At 50.5% G+C, this 12,042-nt stretch overlaps 1 long non-coding RNA gene across 6 annotated transcripts in view; it reads right to left on the bottom strand.

Moving 5' to 3' along the window:
* LOC112823393 (uncharacterized) overlaps positions 1-12,042 on the bottom strand; it is a 379,174-nt gene that overhangs the window by 154,618 nt on the left and 212,514 nt on the right. For all 6 annotated transcript variants that reach the window (XR_012378344.1, XR_012378347.1, XR_012378345.1 and 3 more), the window contains one exon: positions 7,277-7,374. This is a non-coding gene — a long non-coding RNA (uncharacterized lncRNA). The remainder of the gene's footprint in view (positions 1-7,276; positions 7,375-12,042) is intronic.

Here is a 12,042-nt window from a genome sequence, read left to right as displayed (position 1 = left end):
AGCAGAGTATGCATGTGGCTAATGAGAAGCTGCTGCCTACAGTGGCACTATCCCCTGACAGGTGTCCCTCCCCACCTGCCTTCAGCTGGCCTTTGGCCTCCGAAGCCCGCCACAGGCAGGAGCTTTGGTGTTCTGCCCCAGAGTCTCCATATGGATCTCTTCCACGGGGAGCCCACACAGAAACCTAAGTTGGGGCAGCCAGGGTGGGAACAGGTCTGACGTCCACCTGGCAAGAAGAACGGCGGATTCCCCATCGACAGAGGAATGGATAAAGAAGAGGTGGTATATATACACGATGGAATATTATGCAGCCATCAAAAGGAATGAGAGCTTGCCATTTGCAACAACGTGGATGGAACTGGAGAGTGTTATGCTGAGTGAAATAAGTCAATCAGAGAAAGACATGTATCATATGACCTCACTGATATGAGGAATTCTTAATCTCAGGAACAAACTGAGGCTTGCTGGAGTGGTGGGGGATGGGAGGGATGGGGTGGCTGGGTGATAGACATTGGGGAGGTATGTGCTATGGTGAGCGCTGTGAATTGTACAAGACTGATGAATCACAGATCTGTACCTCTGAAACAAATAATGCAATATATGTTAAGAAAAAAAAGAAGAAGACAGCAGGAGGGGAAGAATGAAGGGGAGTAAGTCGGAGGGGGAGACAAACCATGAGAGACGATGGACTCTGAAAAACAAACGGAGGGTTCTAGAGGGGAGGGGGTGGGGGATGGGTTAGCCCGGTGATGGGTATTAAAGAGGGCACATTCTGCATGGAGCACTGGGTGTTATGCACAAACAATGAATCATGGAACACTACATCAAAAACTAATGATGTAATGTATGGTGATTAACATAGCAATAAAAAATTATTAAAAATAAAAAAAAGAAAAGAAGAACGGCGGATTCCAAAATAGTTGGACGGATCGAATCCCCAAAGCAATGGCCATGTGCTGGTTTGACTCATTGCTTTAGAAAGTCTCTGCAATCGGCTAATTGCACAGAGCTGGGGGAACGATTCCTTGTACAGAAGAGGCAGCATGACTCAAAAAACTGGCAAAATTAAAGATCTGGGGTGGAAGAAGAGTCCACTGGTGGCTGAACTGCTTTCTTCCTCCTGATTCAGCTACTCCCAGTTCTGTGCAGGTACTTGGAAGAAACACACATGGCGGCCGTGGCCATCCTGTTGTCTCCATCAGAGACTGGCCTAGGGGGGACTCCGGGCCCCATCTGGACAGTGAGACAGAAGGGGAAGTCTACTGGGGATTTCTGGGGAAATTTTGTTCCCGAAGACCAGATAACAGAGTTGCAATGAGAAGGAACCCCTTTTCCTTTGGGACGCTCTTCCTGCATGAAATGCTGTTGTGATAAAGTGAAGTTTGCAGCACAAAAGAGCATCACGCAGATGCTAATCCAATGAGCTGATAGCTCGGCTATCAAATGCAAGCTTTCTGAGACATCTGATAATAGCAGGTGCTGGGAGGATATGGGGCAACAGAAACCCCTGCACACTGCCCCGGTGGATGTGTAAACTGGTACAGTCATTCTGGAAAACAATCTGGCAGTACTTGTGAAATTAAATATGAGCATACCCAATGACTCATCCATCCATCCCCACCCAGAGTCTGTACCGGAGAAACTCTCCCACAGTCCCCACAGGCACAGGTGCGAGGTATCATCACAGAACTTGGCTGGGCTTCCCTACTGCCCATCTCCAGGGGCAAGAGGAGTAAACAGGGCAGGACCGACAGCGGCAAGGGAAGGCCAGATGCAGCCCTCGGGTAAGCTACATGTACAGAACGAGGAGGAGATCCCTAACAGAACCCCATTTGTCTAAATTGAAAGATACCCAATCACAGCCCTACAGCGGGTCCACCTGTGTGCACACAGCAAACGCACCAGAGTGGACGCCGATGAGGAGCGTAAGGGAACGGAATGGGCAGAACCCAACAAGAAGAAAGGAACGGGCAGAACACAACAAGAACAAAGGCAGGGGTCTTGCAGGGTCCAGAGATAACATGCCTTGAACAGAGGAGGCTTTCATAACAATTCAAGCAACCAGACTGGGAGTCAGAAAACCCAGCTATACATGTTCCCCTGATTGACTGTTACTGGCTGTGGGCCCTCTGGCAGGTAACTTACAGCCTCAGTATCCCCACTGCAAAAGCAGATACAAAAAGAGGCCCTACAGAGGAGAGGTGTGCGGAGCCTGAGTTTGGAATGCGGCAACTGGATGGCAACCGAGGACTCAGCTTTCTCGTCTGTAAAATGGGGACTATGACATTACCCAGTTGGTACCTTTAGGACGAGGTTTCAGTGAGACATGACACGGGCAGGACAAAAAGCACCAATGACGAACTACACTGTTTGGCACACTTGGGAGGAAGGAGCATATCCTCCAGGGAGCTCTGGCTCATACTAGGCACTGTGCCAGGAGCTCGGCAGCCCACCTCACCCTCCTCGCTGGGTGTGGCACACGGGGCCTTCAGACCTGGAACCAGCGCCCGCCCCTCCCCGCAGGGAGCCCCTGCTGTCCTGGGCACAAGCCTGAAAGAGGGGACATTTCAGGCTGTCTTTATGTGCCCACTCCTGGATACCTGGGGCCCTGCAAATCCACAGAGATATTTCTTTTTCTTTTCTGTTGTGGCAGTGAATCCATTTTTAACTAGATAAGCTAGGTTACCAAAAAGAGAAGGGACAAGGGGAAGAAACCATCCTCACTTGCCTATTATGTCACCAAGTAGGCAAATCTTCATTTTTCCAACAAAGAGCCGCTCTCTTTCTATAACTTCCCATAATCCAGGAAGGACACATTGCTGTATGTGACTGCCACACCACGGATGGTCACCGCTCTCCTTAAAGTGAACACCCCTTCCCCATCCCTCAGATGCCTGGGAAAGACTGAGTGGTGCCCGAGTACCATGTATCCCTGGGTGCCACTTGGTTTCCAGTTTTGCTCCTAAATGTGCCCGGCTTCAAAAACCCACCGGCTTGGGGCACCTGGGTGGCTCAGTCATTAAGCATCTGCCTTCGGCTCAGGTCATGATCCCAGGGTCCTGGGATGGAGCCCCGCATCAGGTTCCCTGCTCCGTGGGAAGCCTGCTTCTCCCTCTCCCACTCCCCCTGCTTGTGTTCCCTCTCTCGCTGTGTCTCTCTCTGTCAAATAAATAAATAAAATCTTAAAAAAAAAAAACAAAAAAACGCCTGCCTGAAAACCAGTGCCTTCCCTCCTGGAGCGTGTCTTTGAAATACATTCCCTAAATAGGGATACGAGGTCAACATGATGCTTTGATAACTCCTGACAAGTAGTTTTTCTTTTTCCAAAAGACCCATTTATGCTGCCACCTGTGATGGAGGCACGTGCCAGGCTGCCTACAAAGTCTTAGGATAAACGCCCCAACCCGTCATTCTAATGTCTGGTAACGTGCAGGGAGCGGGAGGCCACAGTCACACTTGGAGCCTCAGGGAAGGTGGACTTTTCCCCCGAGGGGTCGCTGATGCTCTACCTTCCTCCCCTGAGATCTGTCTGTTCACAAGCGCTCACAGCTTTTTACAGAGGGGTTCTGCATACACAGTGATCTCGTTCATACAGGCCAGCCTGAGGAGTGGAGGGGGCGAATGGGCCAGTGGGGAGGAGGGGTCAGCCTCGAGCCTCCAGAAGAGAAGACGAAACGGGAATAACCAATGGGAATGCTTGCATGAAAAGCTGCAGTTAAGAAATCCTACGTGCATCGAGAAGGCGTCTCTACGGGAGGTAGGCATGCACTGCTCGAACAAGAGAGCTGGAAACAAGGAACAAGAGTTGCAGCTGGTGGACTATGGCTCTGGATTTGGGCATTTTTGAGTTGTTTTTTTTTGTTTGTTTGTTTTTTTAACCCTCTCTGGTGCTCCTGCTCACCCCTGGGAAAGTCTCCAGCCCCCAGGGCTTTCTGCAGGCTGGGGCCTCCACAGAGCATGCCTCTGTCCCCCGGGGCTCATTCCCAGCACGCTTCCTTCCAGATCCGCTGAAAGCTCACATCACCTGGTAAGCACAGCTTCCAAAGCAGGCTCGCTGCCTGGCTCATCCCGCCCGGACATCCTGAGCTTCTCGGACTCCAGAGTGGATCACAGCAGGGCCTGGAGCTGGACTGCTCTGACAGCGCTCTTTGGATTCGAATGCAATGCTTTGGGGACCGGACGTGCACCTGGCCCGCGCTAGCTGTGGACGGCAAGTCCGGCCTGGGAGGCGGGGCGGTGTGTGGACTGGCCCATGGAAGGGAGGGAGGGGTCCTCAATGACTCCACTCTGGGTTTCCCCTTCCACTCCCGAGCCCCATGCCGGCGAGGCAGCCAGTGTTTGGACCACTTATTTCTCAAATGCCTGTTACCGCCTAGACGCCGGGGTGAGGGATTGCAACACCAAGGCCATTCCTCGACCGTAGAGGCGAGTTAGGGAGTCAAGACGCCAACACAAGGAATGTTAGATACCAGGGAGGAATGAAGGCAAAGATAACAAAGACAGACAATCAAAGATTGATCGCATGTGGGCACTGGGTGGTCTGGGGTCAGGGGGCAGGTCCCTGCGGGCTGCGAAGGAAGTGATCAGGATGACCGCAGCACGGGCGAGTGAGGGGGGCAGGAGGAGGAGGCCTGTGATCCAGGCCAGGAGCGGGGAAGGTGGGTGGCACACTCAGGGGCCAGGGAGGAGCTCCTGGAGCCTAGAACAGAAAGAAAACATCTGGAAATCCTGGGAGGGTGAGTTACGGCCCGAATGTTGAGGTCCCAGAGAGCCAGGTAGAGGGAGTCTGTGCTGGAAAGAGAATGCAGAGCTGTCTAAAGCAGTGCAGCCAACGGGAGAAGCTTGTGAGGAGATCAGTGTGGGGGCAGCTCTCAGGATGGCCTGCAGGAAGAACCTGGTTAGCAGGGAGGCATGCAGCATCAGGGCATCCGTGTCCCACGTGCCAGCATGGCAGGCCCTCCCGATCGATCCAGGCTGTGATTCCAATCTTTGCCTTGCAGGCTGTATCGATCAGGAGCAACAATGCTACTATGAGGCACTAAGACGTAGCCTCAAAGTTCAGTGGCTTAAAACAGCAAAAGTTAATTGCTCATTCAGGCTCTGTGTCTAATATGGGTCAAGCAGAGATTGCCCAGAGGCCTAGATCCAAAGCAAACCAGGCCTGTGCAGGGCACTGCAGGGCACTGGGGCGGAAGAGAGGGGGACCTCTGGAGGGATTCTCACCAGCATTTCCACAGGACGGCCAGAAATTGCACATCATCTCTGCTCACTCCTTGTCGGCCAGAACTAGCAACCCTAATCTGCAGGAGACAGAGAGTCTGGAAGAAGGAATGGTCCACGTATGTCACTTTTCAGGGCACGTGTAATTTCTCTCACTCATTCAACCAGCAAGAACTGAAAATACATTTACTGAGTGCCAAACATCTTAAAATATTACCACTTCTTTTGGCCCTTTTATCAATCCTGTGAGGTGGCAGGTATCCTCATGCCCATTTTACCAATCAGCAATTCAAGCCTCAAAGGGGTGGAGGTGCCCAGCCAGGAAGGGGTGGGCCTGACCCCACAGCCCATGCTCTCCCTGAGCGCCACAATGACCAGAAAGGAAGGTGGCCATGCCGGGGGCCTGAAGGCACAGCAGTTAAGCATGAGGGTTCTAGCGGCCAACTGCCCTGGGGGTGCATTCTGGCTCCACATTCCTGAGCCATGTGATCATGAGCAAGTTACTCACCTTCCTACGCCTCAAGTTCCTCACCCAGACACCACCAGGATACTAACAGCACCCCCAACCTCATTGTGGTGCTGCCACAACTGAGGAAGAAAATGCATGGAAAGCCCTTGCAGTGCTCCTGGCATAGAATCAGGGCCAGGAAATGCCAACAATGATGTTAACACAGCCCATCTACGCACAAGGGTGTTGGAACTCCCACGAGCCACAGGCCCCTCAACCCACAGACCACCTACTTCTCAATACGGCACTGGCCTCCTAGGTCAGGGGGGGCTGCCGAGACGGTGGACGCACAGGGGGAAGACCACACAGAGTCAGGGCCACCCCACCACAGGGCCTGGCCTGCACCCATCTGCTCGCCTTCCCCTTATCTCGTTTGGCTTCCTCCCCTGCGCTTGGAACTCTCTGAAAGGCCCTAACTGTGTATGGATCGGTCATCCTGCGTATTGCCTGTCTTCCTGACCGGAACCTCTGCTTCGGGTTTGCCTTGGTCGGAGGGTCAGGCTCACGGAAGGGCGCCCGGCAGATAAGGAATCGGGGAGCAGAGACTTGGAAGTTCCGTTGAGGGCAGGGGCTCTGTCAGCTTTATTCGCTTCTGCCTGCCCCGCACAACGCCCAGCACCTGGCGCGTCACGTGTGCTGAGAGGCCTGCCAGCTCTCCAAGCATCAGGGTCCAGCGGGGGACTCAGCCCTTCTTTCTCTGCAGGGCATTATGCTAAAGTCTGGCCTCGTCATGTGGGAGGCCGGTCAGTTAGCGGTTTCCATACAGACTCCCCCGCGGCCAGCCCCCCTGCCCCCACTCAGGGCTCCAGGCTGGGCCTCGGGGTGGCCTGAGGACACAGGTACCAAAGCCAGAGTGAAAGAGAGACGTGGGGAGAGATTGCGGGGGGCGAGTTCCTGCGCCCCTGAACCCTCGCTCACATGCACAAAGCTATACATGCCCGGCTCACGGGGCTGGAGCTTCTTCAAGGCTTTTGTGGGCCCCGCAGACAGCTGTCAGATATGTTTACCCTACCTGGCTCCTCCATAAAAAATAATTCCCACCTAACTGAAAAAGTGGAGCTGCATTTGAGGAGTCCATATGAAGCTGTATGAATATGTATCACAATTTCCATTTTGCAGCGCTGTCTTCATATTTTGAAACTAATACATGGTGTCTTTCTGGTCAAACGGACCTAAGATGTCCGGTGAAAATGCCATTTCCCAGGCCCCACCCCAGAGCCACTGAATTAGAAAAGCCCAGGGATCTGCATTTTACTGAGTTTCCCAGGTGGTCATTTGCAAACGGAAGTTTGAAACCACTGCCAGAAAAAGAAGCCGAGAAAAGGGGCTGGGGCTGGCATTCTGGAGCCAGAGGGGGGTTGTAGAGGTGACCAAGGAAGGGGAGGGGACGCAAATGACAGCACGTGGCTCCTGTTTTGCATGAATGCAAATCGCTTTTGCCCATGTGTGCCCTGCGTGTTCCACCACCGTAAACATAAATTTGCAAAACCCTGACTCACCCTCTGCTGAACCCTCCCCCCGGCCCTGGAAAAATGATTGACACTCCACCTGGGATTACGTTCTGTAGGCTGATCTGCAGAAGAGAAGGTTTCCAACGTGTTGGGCAGGCTCTTTGCAGACTGAGGCCACCACTGCCAGGAATCGTGCTGCAGGAAGGAACATAAATAGCATGGTCACCCAGAGGTTTGCTGCAGCTAGTTCTACCTTTGGTTTGTGACAAATCCTAGCCCCCGTAGTGAGCTGTCCTAATTCACCCACAGGGAAGGAGGTTCTGTTTAATGTCGCACTACACACACAGAGCCCGCCCGCAAGCGCACACACGCGCACAAACGTGCGCACACCCCCCACACATGGTGTGCAGGTGTATATATGAGCTTCTGCAATGATTTGAGGGCTGGAGCTCGGCAATCAAGAGTCACTTGGACCCCTCGAGGGCTAGATTCCAAGGTACCAGGAAGTTACCACTGCTAAAAGGGGGCTGGAAGAGTAGTAAGCTGATGCAAAGGGCCAAGTACTGTGCTGGGGGTTTCCCATGTATGTTTCACACCGCTCGATCGATGGGGGAGAGTATTATCAGTTCCGTTCTTCTGATGACGAAACCAAGACACAGATTTGCCCACAATCCTAGTAAGATCGAACTCTGAACTGGCTGACACTAAAGTTCGTGTTCGAAACTTACGCAGTGCTGCCTTCAAGTTCAGACCCAGGAAGCATGGGGGTGGGGAGGGAAGAGTCTTTTCCAGAGAGGCGAGCCTAAGGAAACTGACCTCTCCAACCAGTGAGAGAACCAAAATAACTCCTTAACAAACAGTTGAATTCACAAGCAATAAACGGTCATTGGAAAAAATAAATCACAGATAAGCAATAGAAAAAAATCACATTATAATCACATCCTCCAAGAAATAATGGCGTTTATATGTCTAGGCTTTTATTCTATATGTGTATGTACATATACATACACATATATATATCTAGCCTACAAATAAAATGATACAATTTTTGCAACTTTATTAAAAATTTCACTCTGCTGATTTTTAACGTGGGGAATTAACCATGTCTGTCCAATCCTGATCTTCTGGGCGCTTATGTCCATCCATAAATTTCTCTGAAGAGTTTAAGGGGGAGATAAAACGTTTCACTTCTTTTTTGTGTGCTTCCTGTTATTGTCTGTTCATCAGCCACTAGTGCATTTAAGGAAGGGTTCAAGAGTATTCTATCTAAACAGATCTGTGCTCTGGTGGATGATGCGGCTTTGAAAAACATACTCCACCGCACCCCCCCAAAATTCAGGTTGGTTTTCTCCTCTCCATAGATGAAAATGGAGAATAGGTTTTGCAACAACCGGAAAAATGATGCCCTCCCCCACCCAAAAAATATCTTAATGCCAAGGGAAATGCAGCGCTACTATTCAGAGGGGCCTGGCACAGTCCCTCCCATTGCCCGTCCCCCACTGCAGGGACCAGGCCTCCAAGCGCCCCCCAGGACTCCCTTCCAGTCTTCCTCTAGTTAGGTGAGTGAAAAATAACCTCCTTTCCTCCCTTTCGGTGTTAACGAGGCTCCCTATAGAGACACTGTTAATCACATCAATTAAAAGCCTCTCACCCTTGGCCTTGCCTGCCAGGTACGGGTCCTCTGTCCAGGGGAAGGTGGGTGAGATAAGTCGTGCCTGGAGATAACTTATATTCTTTTCTTTTTCCCCCTCCACCTATGCCTTTTTTCATTTGTATGTTGTTTTTTATTTTTTTAAGATTCAGGCTTAATTAATACAGTGAAATGTCCAGATCTTTAATGAACAGTTTGATGAGCTTTGACAAATGCATATACCAAAAACACTAAACCACCAAGACACAAAACATTTCCCCCACCCAGAAATTTCCCTGTGCCTTTTCCAATCGTCTCTGCCCTCCTCCAAGAGGAAACCACTGTACTGATTTCTAGCACCATTCATTAATTTTGTGTGTTCCAAAAGTTCATATAAATGGAATCTTGTGATGCGTAAAGACGGGCAAGAATGATGAGCAAGAACACGCGGTTCCTAGTGGGCATGAAAACCAGTGTAGGTGCTTTGGAAAATAGTCTGGCAGTCCCTCAAAAGGTTGCAGAGAGAGTTACCACGTGACCCAGCCATTCCACTCCTAGGTATATATACTCCAGGAAATGCAAACACACATCCACTCAAAACCTTGTACAGGAATCTTCAGAGAAGCATTCATTATTCATAATAACTCCAAACTGGAAACAACCCAATGTCCATCCACCGATGAAAGAACAAATGAAATGTGCTCCATCCACACAATGGAACATTACTAAGGCACAGAAAGGAATGAAGTACAGAAGCATGCTACAAAGTGGATGAACCTTGAAAATGTCATGCTAAGTGAAAGAAGCCAGTCGTAGATGACCACATATTGTATGATTCCACTTGTGTGAAACGTCAGAATAGGCCAATCCACTGTGACAGAAATTCTAGCTTGCTCAGGACTGGAGGGGGAGGGAAAAGGGGGAGAGGAAGGTGAAGCTGATGGGGACAGATTTGCTTTCTGAGGTGGTCAAAATGCTCTAAGATTGGTAAGTTGTATGATATGTGAATTGTATCTCAGCAAAGCTGTTTCAGAAACCAAACATTCAGAATCAACCCAAGTGGAACCAGTTAGGATACATGAGAAAGACAGCAGTTTTCCTCCAGCGGGATTTTGACAGAAGTGTTTGGCACTGTAGCCCAGGGACCCCATGCCACCTGGGGAGCATCACCACTATGGTCCAGGAAGGTCTCCTTCCTGTGAGAATGTCCTGGCACTTACCGCATTTCGCAGGAGTTCCTGTCCTATCTCCAGAGCCTAAATTCTGAAGAGTCCAGGAGCTATTCACCAGATTGATTCACTCATTCCACCAACATTTACTAAGTCTGTATTTAGTAGAAAGCACATAACCATATCTAGTCTTGTTGTATTATCTCCCTGCTCTCAAGGGACTACATTTTTAGGGACATCTTGAATGCCTCTGTATGTCTGGTCGTGTGTTTAGCAGGTGACACCAGAAGATGGTGGTGGGTGGGGAAGGTATGAGCTCATTAGGAGAGAAAGGTCAAGAACTGTGAGGTCCAGTGGGGCTGGTTCTCAATCCCGACTCTACCACTCACCAAGGCATGCCTTCACCTCTTCCTGCCTCATGTCCCTCACCTGCCAAAGACCAAGAACCTGCCCTATGGTGGAACCATGAGGAGCCCCAGCTCCAGGAACCAAACCCCTGCCCTACCACCTACAAGCTGTGAATGACTTCAGGCACTTTCTTAACCTCACTTGCCCATGTGTACAGTGAGGACAGAGGCAGTAACAGCCTGCCCTATGCAGGATCAGATGGGTTCATAAGAGGCTCGGCAAACTGAGGGGCCAGACGGTGACTATTTTAGGGCACTGCGGGCCCATACCATCTCTGCACCAGCTCCTCATCTTCACGATCAGAACGTCAAAGCCACCACAGACAATACCTAAAAGAAAGGGCATGTTGTGTTCCAAAAAAACTTTATTTAAGCAAAATGAAGTCCGATTTCATACAGTTTTCATGTTTCAGAAAATATGATCCCTCTTTTGATTATTTTTGTCAGCCGTTTAGAAATGGAAAAGCCATTTGTAGCTCATGGGCTGTACAAAAAAAGATGGCAGGCCAGATCTGGCCCCTGTGCTGCAGTTTGCCACCCCCCGACGTAAAGCACCTAGAACAGAGCCTGGCACACAGTAAGCACACACCACCCCTGAACCACGGCCCCAGGCAACAAGAGCTGAGCCTCTGCCATGTGTTACACTGCGTGCTGCACCCTCCATGCACCGCATCTCACGTAAACTTCACCCTGATTGCGTGAGGCAGGTAACGTGATCATGCAGATGAGAAAGCAAAGACCTAGGTCAGCTAGAGGGACAGCGCTGTCGTAAATCCAGGTCTTTCCATCGTGAGCTCTTGCTTGTGACCGTTAAAAACTACTGTGCTCGCTGCCAGGACACAACAGGGAACCAGACCCACTCAGGCTCCGCTCCAAACACCACAAATCATGATTTAATTAATTTGAGACATTTGTTACAGAAAGCAGGGGCTGCAAGGAGGAACAAGGGTATTACACAGCCCACGGCGAGGGAGGTCCTCCGGTGAAGGGACACGTAGGTTGGGAACAGCGGCCATGTGTCTGGTGCTGTGCCAAGTGTCAAAGAGAAGCAGCTAGAAAAGGCACGTCCGCCCCGGCTCCCTGTTGTGGAGGGCTCGGAGACGTGACAGTGTCAGATGCGGTGGTGGAGGGAGAAACCAGTCCCAACTTCCCAAAGGGCTTGCAGCAAGCGAAACAGCCTATTCTATTTTATGGGAATATATCCTCATAAAATAGGAAAATACAGCTGCGAAGATTTAACCATGAGAATATCCACGGATGCACTGTTTGTAACAGTACAAGTGTTGAATTCATAAGTGCCCCAGACACTTAAGAAAAATCGGGAGAGCCTTTGCCACTTCTGTGTGAACAACGGTGAAGCTGCGTGTCCCAGCAATCAAATGGTGAGGGAGCAGAAGTGTGCATGCCAACGTGGAAGGCTAGCTGTCGTGTATTTAGTAAAACAGCTCCGTGCAAACCAACAGGTGCACTACCATACTATGATGAGGATGCATATGCACAGACAGAGGTCCTTTCAGTTAGTCACCTCTGAAGGACAACTGAAGTGTTTGTAGCTTCCTCCTCTTGTGTGTTTGGACTCGGCGATGTTTCTGGAATAGATAACTCAGTGCTTTGTGAAAAGAAATGAAGGACAGCCAGTGGCCAGACAGGAGTTCAA

Source organism: Callorhinus ursinus, unplaced genomic scaffold, assembly GCF_003265705.2.
Source record: "Callorhinus ursinus isolate GAN/ISIS: 27379988/994484 unplaced genomic scaffold, GSC_fseal_2.0 scaffold5, whole genome shotgun sequence".
In the NCBI taxonomy this organism is placed as follows: Eukaryota; Metazoa; Chordata; class Mammalia; order Carnivora; family Otariidae; genus Callorhinus; species Callorhinus ursinus.
Note: the sequence above shows the minus strand (reverse complement) of the source record. Positions and strands in the feature narration are given on the sequence as shown.